Genomic DNA, 10822 nt, shown 5'->3' on the forward strand with positions numbered 1-10822 from the left:
TGTTGTCCAGTCGCTAAGTCGTGTCTGATTCTTAGCAATCCCATAAACGGCAGCACACCAGGCTTTCCTGTCCTTCACTATCTCCCAGAGTTTGCTCAAATTCAAGTCCATTGAGTTAGTGATGCCCATCTCATCCTCTGTCCTCCCCTTCTCCTCTTGCCCTCAATCTTTCCTAGCATCAGGGTCTTTTCCAATGAGTCCACTCTTTGTATCAGGTGGCCAAAGTATTGGAGCTTCAGCATCAGTCTTTCCAATGAATATTCAGGGTTGATTTCCTTCAGGATTGACTGGTTTGATCTCCTTGCTGTCCAAGAGACTCTCAAGAGTCTTCTCCAGCACCACAATTCAAAAACATCAATTCTTTGGCACTCAGCCTTCTTTATGGTCCAACTCTCACATCCATACATGACTACTGGAAAAACCCCAGTTTTAACTATACAGACTTTGACAATGGGGACATGGATTCAAAATTCTGATAGAAAACCATATTTCATCTAGATCACTAAATAGAGCCAAATTGTCAATCAAATGTGAGGCGCAGGTAAAGACATTCCAAAACATGGAAGGGCTCAAAAATGTTCTCTCTCATGCTCTTATGTTTTCGGAAATTTACTGTGGGATGAACTCCACAAAGGGCTTCTCAGGTGGCCCAGTGGTAAAGAATCCACTTTCCAGTGCAGGAGATTCAGGAGACTCGGGTTTGGTCCCTGGGTGGGGAAGGTCCCCTGGAGGAGGAAATGGCAACCCACTCCAGTATTCTTGCCTAGAGAATCCCCATGGAGACAGGAGCCTGGTGGGCTACAGTCTATGGGGTCACAAAGAGTCAGATACGACTGAGCACAGCACGGTAGCAGCAGTCCACAAAAAATGGAAGAATAAACAAAGAAACAGAGAAGACATGAGAGTGAGGACAGAATTCTAACTTAGGAAAGGGATAAAGAGAACTCCTGGCGGGTTTTCCTGGTGATCCAGTGGTTAAGAACCTACCTTCCAATGCAGGGGACTCAGGTTCCATCCCTTGTGGGGGAACTAAGATCCCACCTGCTTTGGGGCAACTAAGTCCAAGCACCTACTACTCAGTCCAAGCACTCTGGAGCCCATGCTGTGAAACAAACATCCTTCAAGGAGCAAATAAGACCCAACACAAGCAAAAATAAATTAACTGATTGGGAAAAAAAAAACAATTAAACAATAAAGAGAATTCCTAGGATCGTGACAGGAAGAAATCCCCAACTAAAAGAAACCAGGATGAAAAGAGAATGCTACGTCTATATTAGGCTTTCCAGGTGGCACTAAAGGTAAAGAACCTGCCTGCTAATGCAGGTGACATAAGAGACATGGATTCAATCCCTGGGTCCAGAAGATCCCCTGGAGAAGGCCATGGCAACCCACTCCAGTGTTTTTGCCTGGAGAATCCCATGGGCAGAGAAGCCTGGGGTTGGGAGGACTACAGTCCACAGGGTCACAAAGAATTGGACATCACTGAAGTGACTTAGTAGGCACACATTCACCTCTAGATGACTGGATGAATTTTATCATTTGGAAAGCTGAATTGAGATAAATTGCTAGAACTTCTAAGAAAGAGAACCAAAGGAAAAAAAAAAAAGGAGATTAACTCCAGTGGAGAAATTATATATCATAATAATTACACTTCTTAAGAGTATCCTTCAAAAGGAAATTAAATTATATTTCCATAAAATCAATAAAAACAACTTGAGCCACCAAGACACCAGGTAAATGCATGTCTCATATTCAATTGATGACTCAGTGATACCACCTGATGGTTGGGAGGCATCTCAAACTCAACTGGCCCTAAACTGAACTCCCAGAATTTAACTTTTGCCTTTTCTGTTGTTTCATGACCTTCCTATCTCAGATTCCTGAAAAGCAACCTAGCAAGATTTGGGGACTCCTAATGGCCCACATGAACAGGCTCAGAGCAACTTTGGGTTGACCCCGCCCACATTCTCCAGCCTGACCAATCAAAGTGGTCCATCCCCACCTCACCCTGACCCCGGGCAAGGGTTAAGTTATGACCTGTGATCCTAGAAAGGCCCATGAGATTCAGTACTGGAACTTCTGGTGGAACCCTAGAGCAATTGGATATCTCTTTCCAAGTTGCTACTGAGTGGGAATAATGAATCTGTAGCACCAGGAAGACTCTCTGCCACCCAAAGGGGAGGTTGATGCGATGAAAGCTCAGCTGAGTCAAGAGAGAGTTGGATTCCTGATGCTATCAGAGCTTCTTGATCCAGCCATCCCTGAAGTTAACCCAACTCCCAGATCCCCAGATTTTCAGCTACAGGAGTCAGTTCATTCCTAACCACAGCCTCCATGCTTGAGTTGTTTTTGAGTTGGACTTAATTTTTTTCTGGAACTTTCAGCTCAACAAATCCTGATAAATACAGCCCCTACTCAGTGCCAGGAATTGCGCTAAAGAGTTGACATGAGGGACTTCCCTGGTGGTCCAGTGGTTAAGACTCAGAGCTCCTAATGCAGGGAGCCCAGGTTTGATTCCCTGACCAGGGAACTAGAAAGAGGAGAGTGAAAAAGCTGGCTTAAAACTCAACATTAAAAAACTAAGATCATGGAATCTGGTCCCATCACTTCATGGCAACTAGATGGGGAAAAGTGGAAACAGTGACAGATTTTATTTTCTTGGGCTCCAGAATCACTACATACAGTGACTGCAGCCATGAAATTAAAGGATGCTTGCTCCTTGGAAGGACAAACCTATGACAAACCTAGACAGCATATTCGGAGAAGGCAATGGCAAGCCACTCCAGTACTCTTGCCTAGAAAATCCCATGGATGGAGGAGCCTGGTAGGCTGCAGTCCGTGGGGTCGCTAAGGGTCGGACAAGACTGAGCAACTTCACTTTCACTTTCACACATTGGAGAAGGAAATGGCAACCCACTCCAGTGTTCTTGCCTGGAGAATCCCAGGGATGGGGGAGCCTGGTGGGCTTCCGTCTATGGGGTCACACAGAGTCGGACACGACTGAAGTGACTTAGCAGTAGCAGCAGACAGCATATTAAAAAACAGCGACATCATTTTGCCGACAAAGATCCAAATAGCCCAAGGTATGGTTTTTTCCAGTAGTCAGGAATGGATCTGAGAGTTGGACCATAAGGAAGGCTAGGTGCCAAAAGATTGATTCTTTCAAACTGTGGTGCTGGGGAAGACTCTTGAGAGTTCCTTAAATTGCAGAGAGATCAAACCAGTCAATCCTAAATGAAATTAACCTTGCATATTCACTGAAGGGACTGATGCGGAAGCTGAAGCTCCAATACTTTGGCTACCTGATGGGAAGAGTCGACTCACTGGAAAAGACACTGATGCTGGGAAAGATTGGGGGCAAGAGGAGAAGAGGGCAGCAGAGGATGAGATGTTTGGAAGGCATCGACTCAATGGACATGAGTTTGAGCAAACTCCGGGAGATAGTGGACAGTGAAGCCTGGAGTACTGCAGTTCATGGGGTCTCAAAGAGCTGGACACAACTTGGAGACCGCACAACAGTGACAGGGAACTAGATCCCACGTGCCACAACTAAAGGTCCCACTTGCTGCAACTAAGAACTGGTGTAGCCAAGTTAAAAAAAAGAGTTGACATGACCAATCTCATTGAACCCTGTGAGAGAGGGAATAATTAGGATTCCTATTTAACTGATAAGGAAACGGAGGCTCACAGAAATGAATCCATCTGCTGATCACTGGAGACAGAATTCCAACCCACGTCTGTCTGACCCCAAGTCCTGCTTCTCTGGTCATGAGGAACAGTGTGTCACATTTGAAGATTCAGAGATAGGCCATGGTATGATGAGGAGTGGGGAGGAAGGCAAGGGCCAGTTGCCAATGGCCTGGTTTGCTTGAGCTTTCTTTTTACTCTTTTTTAATTGAAGTATAGTTTATTTACAACGTTGGGTTAGCTTCAGATATACAGAAAAGTGAATAAGTTATACATACATGTGTATCTTTATTTTTTCCCCAGATGCTTCTTTTTTAAAAAACTATTTATTTATATGACTGCATGGACTTCCCTGGTGGCTCAGAGGGTAAAGAATCTGACTTCAGTGCAGGAGACCCCTGGGTTAGCTCTCTGGGTTGGGAAGATCCCCTGGAGGAGGGAAACTGCAACTCACTCCAGTATTCTTGCCTGGAGAATCCCATGGACAGAGGAGCCTGGAGGGCTATAATCTATGGGGTTGCAAAGAGTCAGACACAACTGAATCACACACACACACACACACATGCACACACTGAGTGACTAACACACACACGTACTGGGTCTTAGTTGAGGCATCCAAGATCTTTAGTTGCAGTATGTGGGATCTAGTTCCCTGACCAGGGATTGAACCCAGGTCCCCTGCAGTGAAAGCACTTAGTCTTAACTGTTGGACCACTAAGGATCTCCCCAGAATTGAATACTTTAAATGGGTGAATTGTGTGGTATGTGAATTATATCTCAGTAAAGTTGTTAAAAATAAATAATGTCTGACATTTATCAAGTGGTTAAGCTCCGGGTTTGGGCGATGTGTTAGCTCTTTACACCAATGAGGGTGCTCGTATCACAAGATCACTGTGAGAACGAAAAAGACTTTCATGACTTCATTTTACAGATGAGGAGACTGAGGTCAGAGAGGTTAAGCAAGTCACACAGCAAAATGATGATCAGACAGCAGAGGACTGATATTTGAGGTCCACAGATCCTCCCTTGCCCCGCCCCCAGCTTCACCCCCCACCCCTGCTCTTTCCTTCCCTTTTGCCACAATTCTGCCCTATTGACCTGATTTCTATTTCTTTTACTCACACATTCTTTCCAGTCTCCAGATTTTTGCATACGCTGACTCAATCCTTCTGCCCAGCTGTTCTTTCCCTTCCCCTCCACAACCTAGTTTGTGAAATGAATGTCTAAGTGTAAAGGTGGAGAGAGAGAGAGAAGGTTCTGACTCTAAGTTTCAAGGCTCATTTGGAAGTGAGGTATGCACGGAGGGGTGCCCCTGTCCCCTCTGCCTCCAGGGGACGCAGTTCCCCCATCCACACCTGCAGCTTTTGGAGCCCTTGTTGTTGTTTAGTCAGTCATATCCAACTCTTTAAGACCCCATGCACTCTAGTCAGCCAGGCTCCTCTGTCCAAGGGATTGCCCAGGCAAGGATACTGGAGTGGGCTGCCATTTCCTCCTCCAGGGGATCGTCCCTTCCCTTGGCCTGGGTTTAATCCTAGCAGTAACTGGGGACACATGTGCGGGAGGGTGAGGTCAGATTTTCCCCTGGGCAGCTCACAAGGTCCGAAGTGAGCAGGTGAGAAAAGCATGGCTCTGCCCAATTTGTGCCCAGCACCTGGGGATGAGGTGATTTCCCTCCTACCCCCATCCCTGCGAAGCTGCCTTCTCTTCCCCTCCTCCTCCCAACTCAAAGCCTCTTCTCAGAGCCTTTTAAAATCTTTAGCACTTCCGATGGCAGGGTCTGGGGAAGGGGCAGCAGGCACCATATTGGGCTGTAAAGGTAGCAAGAAGAAGCCTCTGAAGCAGCCCAGGAAGCAAGTCAAGGAGACGGACGAAGAAGATAAGACATTCAAGGAGAAACAGAAGGAGCAGCAGAAGAAACTGGGGGAGCTAAAAGCAAAGGCCTCGGGGAAAGGCCCTCTGGCCAGAGGTGGAATTAAGAAATTTGGCAAACAGTAAGCTGTCCCTTGTGTCACTACTCAGTCATAAAACGAAACGAAAGAAAAAAAAGCGAAACACGAAGGGACTTCCCTGGTGGTTCAGTGGCTAAGGCTCCAGGCTCTGAGTGCAGGGGACCTGGGTTGGATCCCAGCTCAGATCCCACATGCCTCGACTAAGACTTGGCCCAGCAAATAAACAAGAATATAAACATTAAAAAAGAAAACTGTGCTCCTGACAGCACAGTCAGGCATTTCAAGTTCACATACCTTCAGAGGCCAGGCTGGCAATAGAAATACCCAAAGCCACCCAGCAGCGTGACCTGGGAGCACACATCCACCCAAGGATTTCTCAGGCAAATGCTTTTTATGTTTTTTAAAAATTTTTATTTTATATTGAACTATAGCTGATTTGGGCTTCCCTGGTGGTTCGGACTGTGAAGGATCTGCCTGCAATGGGGGAGACCTGGGTTCAATCCCTGGGTGAGGAAGATCCCCTGGAGAAGGAAATGGCTCTGATCTCCAGTATTCTTGCCTGGAGAATTCCATGGACAGAGGAGCCTGGGGGCATACAGTCCACAGGGTCGCAAAGAATCACAAACAACTGAGCAACTAACATTTCACTTTCATAGCTGATTTATAATGTTGTGTTAGTTTCAGGTGTATAGCAAAGTGATTCAGTTATATCCATTCCAGAGTCTCTTCCCATACAGAATATTAAGTAGAATTCCCTGTGCTATACAGTAGGTCCTTGTTAATTATCTATTTTATCTATAGTTCAGTTCAGTTCAGTTCAGTCACTCAGTCATGTCCGACCCTCCGCGACCCCATGAATCACAGCACGCCAGGCCTCCCTGTCCATCACCAACTCCCGGAGTTCACTCAAACTCATGACCACAGAGTCGGTGATGCCATCTAGCCATCTCATTCTCGGTCGTCCCCTTCTCCTCCCGCCCCCAACCTTTCCCAGCATCAGAGTCTTTTCCAGTGAGTCAACTCGTCTATAGTAGTGTGTATATATTAATCCCAAACTCCTAATTTATCCCCCCTCCTTTTTTTGATTAATAAATTTTATTTTTTTATAGCAGTTTTAGTTTCACAACAAAACTGAGCAGAAAGTACAGAGATTTTCCATATACACCCAGCTCTTCCACCCCCAGACCTCTCCCTCTATGGACATCCCACACGACAGTAGTGTATTTTGAACCACTGGTGAATCTACATGACCCATGAACACATCATTATCACCCAAAGTGCACAGTGATTTTTTTTTTTCTGCATCCCACAGCTTGTGGGATCTTACTTTCCTGACTAAGGATTGAACCTATGACCCCTGCAATGGAAGCTCTTTGTTCTAACCACTGGATCACCAAGGAAGCCCCTCATTATACTTTTCTTAATTGGAATTTTCTATCAGGAAGAGTTGTTCCTTCTTCCTCATGTTAAAATAGACTCACTCATGTATTTAAATCAGTTTGGACTTGTGGTTATTTATTCTTTGGGCTATAATTCAATTCTATTGCTGTCTAGTTTGTTCAAATTGTTCCGGCTTTGGCCAGCGGGAGTTCTCTTCAGGCTGGCTCCTATCCTTTTGCCTTTTTTATTTTTCCACTTCTGGCTCTAGAAGATGCTCCAGTGTTCTTGTGCATCTTCTCTGCCCTAATCCTAGAAGCAGGCATTTCTCCAAGGAGCCCTGGTTCCTCCTCCTGGAAAATGGTATTTAGAAACCAGATCTGGATGCTGAGTGTACTCATTGCTTCTAGGGTGTCACTGATTCTGGACACACGGCAGAGCTAGGAAATCTGTACACACTCAAACCTATATTTATTTTTAAAAATTTTATTGCAGTATAGCTGCATTACAATGTTGAGTTAGTTTCTGCTGTATAGCACAGTGAATCAGCTCTATGTATATATATCTACTCCTTTTTGGATTTCCTTCCCATTGAAGTCACCACAGGGCATTAAGTAGAGTTCCCTGTGCTCATTGGTTCTGATTAGTTATCTATTTTATACACAGTATCAATAGTGTATATGTCAGTCTCAATCTCCCAATTTATCCCACCCACCCTTCCCCTGCCTTGGCATCCAAATGCTTGTCCTCTGTCTCTGTGTTTCTATTTTCACTTTGCAAATGGGTTCATCTCTAACTATTAAACAGTTAATAATGATAACTCCATCGAGCACCACATTGCTTGTTTGCAGCTTCCTCTCCAACAGTATGGAAACTGGTTGTCAGTATCTAGAATCTATGTACTTATTTGTTCAACGCTAGTACATAGCTATTCCCAAGTTAAGCTCTACTCCTGTGAGACATAAACTAATCCACCCGAGTACAGTGTTTCTATACAGTTCAGACATCTGAATGGGAAACCTCGAGGCCAAGCAAACAAATCTTATAGTTGTGAGGCAGAGTTGGCCCTCTGACCTACAGTTTCAGACACCACCCCCTCCCCTCCTTGCGGAAGCATGACTGCTCTGGTCTTTGGTCGTGGGAAAGTTGTCAGTTTGCAGCTCCCTGCAGCCACATTCGAGCCTCAGAACTGGTAGGTGGGAGATAGAGATGGGGGAATGGGAAGTCGTGCTGCAGCCCTCTGCCTCTCTGGATGGGTGGAGGTGTGAGGGGGCTGTGGGAGGCATTTTGCTCTTTTAGAGCCCAGGCCACAGCTCAGGGAGAATGGGTACAGATTGGGTGGAGCAGCCCCTGTGGGTGACAGCCCTGGCAGCAGAACTTGCCAGGCAAGTGTGCCAGCCCAGGCATGCATCAGGCGGGCAGGCTGTGGCAGGGGTGCCCTTCCCTGGGAAGAGACCAGGCATGGGTGGGGGGCAAGGGGTGGGGCGGGCTGGGTTGGTGGTGGTACGTGGGGCGGGTGGGGCCTGAGCTGAACTCTTTCTAATTCCTTCTCGGGGATACAGTGGTGCCCAGTAGCACCTGTGCATGCGTGCTGAGTTGCTTCAGTTGTGTCCGACTCTGGACTGTAGCCCGACCCTATGGACTGTAGCCTGCCAGGCTCCTCTGTCCATGGGCTTTTCCAGGCAAAGAATACTGGAGTGGGTTGCCATGGCTTCCTCCAGGGGATCTTCCCAACCCAGGGATTGAACTCCCATCTCTCAAGTCTACCTGCATTGACCGATAGGTTCTTTCCCACTAGAGCCCTAGCCAACATTTATTGAACACTCACCTGTGTCTGGAAGCTCCATTCCATCCCTTCCACCTCAAGGGCATCTCTCCGAGTGGAAACTGTCATTATCCATTTTACAAAAGAGGCCACCAAGGCTCCAAGGAGAGTGTCTGGAGTCCTAGGTTACAAAGTAACTGAACCTGGCTCCAGACTCCAAGCTCTTAGTCCTTACTCAATGACTGGGCAGAAGGACAGACAGGGCCCCTGCCTTCCTGGAGCTGGGAGTCCAGGACACAGACATACGATGTACCACATGAATCAGTAAATAATGAAGGTCATTTCGGACGGTACTGACTGCAGTGTGAGACTGCGGAGGAGGGGAACGCAGGCCGGAAGGCCTCTCTGAGAAAGTGACCACCTGGGGAGGGCTGGGGACAGGGTGCTCCGGGCACACTGATCCCCAAGTCCCAAGGTCTTAAAGAGTGTGAGGAACTGATGTGTGTTGAGGGGAGACAGAGGGGCTGGAATAGGAAGAACGGAGATAAAAGGGGGAGATACTGTGCCAGGCCTTGTGGGCCTTGAGGGCCTGGTATTTTTCGAATTTGGACTTTTACTCTGAGCCACATACGGAGCCATGGGACCATCTGGAGCAGAAGAAGGCTGTGATCTTGTGGGATCTCATGCACGAGGTGGCACAAGTTGGGGGTGCTGGGCCGGGGACCGGGGCCGGAAGCCCCCCTCCACTGTATATAGGGCCTGTGGGAGGTGAGATTGCCACTTGGGAGGTGAGAAGCAGCCACATTCCCACCCTAGGGTGTGGCTTCCCCTTTGCAGAAGGGGGTCATTTATCAAGCACATGGCCCTGACACTTTGGGGAATATTCAGGGCTCATCATCAGTGGCTTGGTGGGGGAGGCTGGGGGCTCCAGCACTCAAATCTTACCACACCCACCCCACCCAACAACCATCTCTGTGCTCCCCCAACTCTGGCTTCCCTGGCTGCGTTGCCACAGTGCCTGATCTGTTGGAGCAGGCAAAGAGAAGAGAAGTCACTCAGTTCTGCTGATTCTGCGACCCCATGGACTGCAGCCTACCAGGCTCCTCCATCTTTGGGATTTTCCAGGCAAGAGTACTGGAGTGGGTTGCATTTCCTTCTCCAAGGGATCTTCCCAACCCAGGTCTCCAGGCAGAGGCTGGAGACAGAGGCTTTACCGTCTGACCCACCGGGGAAGGAGCAGGGAAGAGTGGTTCTATTTGGAGCCACTGGGATCCCTAAGAGGCGACAGGAGGATGCAACCTAGCCCGGGCGCCCCAAAGGGTCTCTCTCCCGGGGGCCGCCCCTCTGACCCATCTGATCCATCCGCTGATCTCTGATCGTCTCTGGGCCGCCCTCACCCCACCGGAGGCCGAGGCAGGCAGAACCTGAGGCGGCCGGTGCAAAGGGCACAGTCCTAGCAAAGGTCGCAGCAGCCAGGCCCAGCCCCCCCTTCCCGGCTGTGGCCTCTGATCGGAGGGAGCTTCGCGGCTTGGAAGCTCCTGGGAAGTGGGGGTGGCGGTACGGGGCCAGCTGGGACTGGCCCATTGGAGGAGCTGAGGCCTGGGAGAGGCGTGGGAGAGACAGACGGAGAAAGACAAAGAAGCGACTGATAGACACACACACAGAGACGGGGAGAAACAGAGACGGAGAGACCCCGAGAAATCAGAAGGGAGACCCCCACGAAGAAAGTGAGGGAGACAGCCATTCATTCAGTCACTCACTCCGCGGCTGCTTATTGGGCACGGGCTTCTGTCCAGGCAGTGCCCGGAGCAGACGCAAATCTCTGCCCCTGTGGGGCGACTGTCTGGTGGGGACACAGCCCAGAAACCTGATAACCGAGTAGATCACATTGTCGACAGTGATAAGGGCGAGACATACGGGGTGGGGAAAGCGGGCCGACCAGGGGGACTTACGAGCCAGATTCCTCTGATCTGGGGAGGAGAAGAATCCCACCAGCATCTAGACGGCGCCTGCCCCTCCCCCACCCGCCCCAAACTCGGGATGG

The 10822-nt window shown here is 48.5% G+C and overlaps 1 pseudogene; it reads left to right on the forward strand.

Moving 5' to 3' along the window:
• The first annotated feature begins 5448 nt into the window (after nt 1-5448).
• On the forward strand, nt 5449-5682 carry LOC148777151 (translation machinery-associated protein 7 pseudogene; annotated as a pseudogene).
• The last annotated feature ends 5140 nt before the right edge of the window (nt 5683-10822 follow it).

The sequence above is a fragment of the Moschus berezovskii genome, chromosome 8 (assembly GCF_049115385.1).
Source record: "Moschus berezovskii isolate FMDL1 chromosome 8, NW_MosBer_1.0, whole genome shotgun sequence".
NCBI classification, from domain to species: domain Eukaryota; kingdom Metazoa; phylum Chordata; class Mammalia; order Artiodactyla; family Moschidae; genus Moschus; species Moschus berezovskii.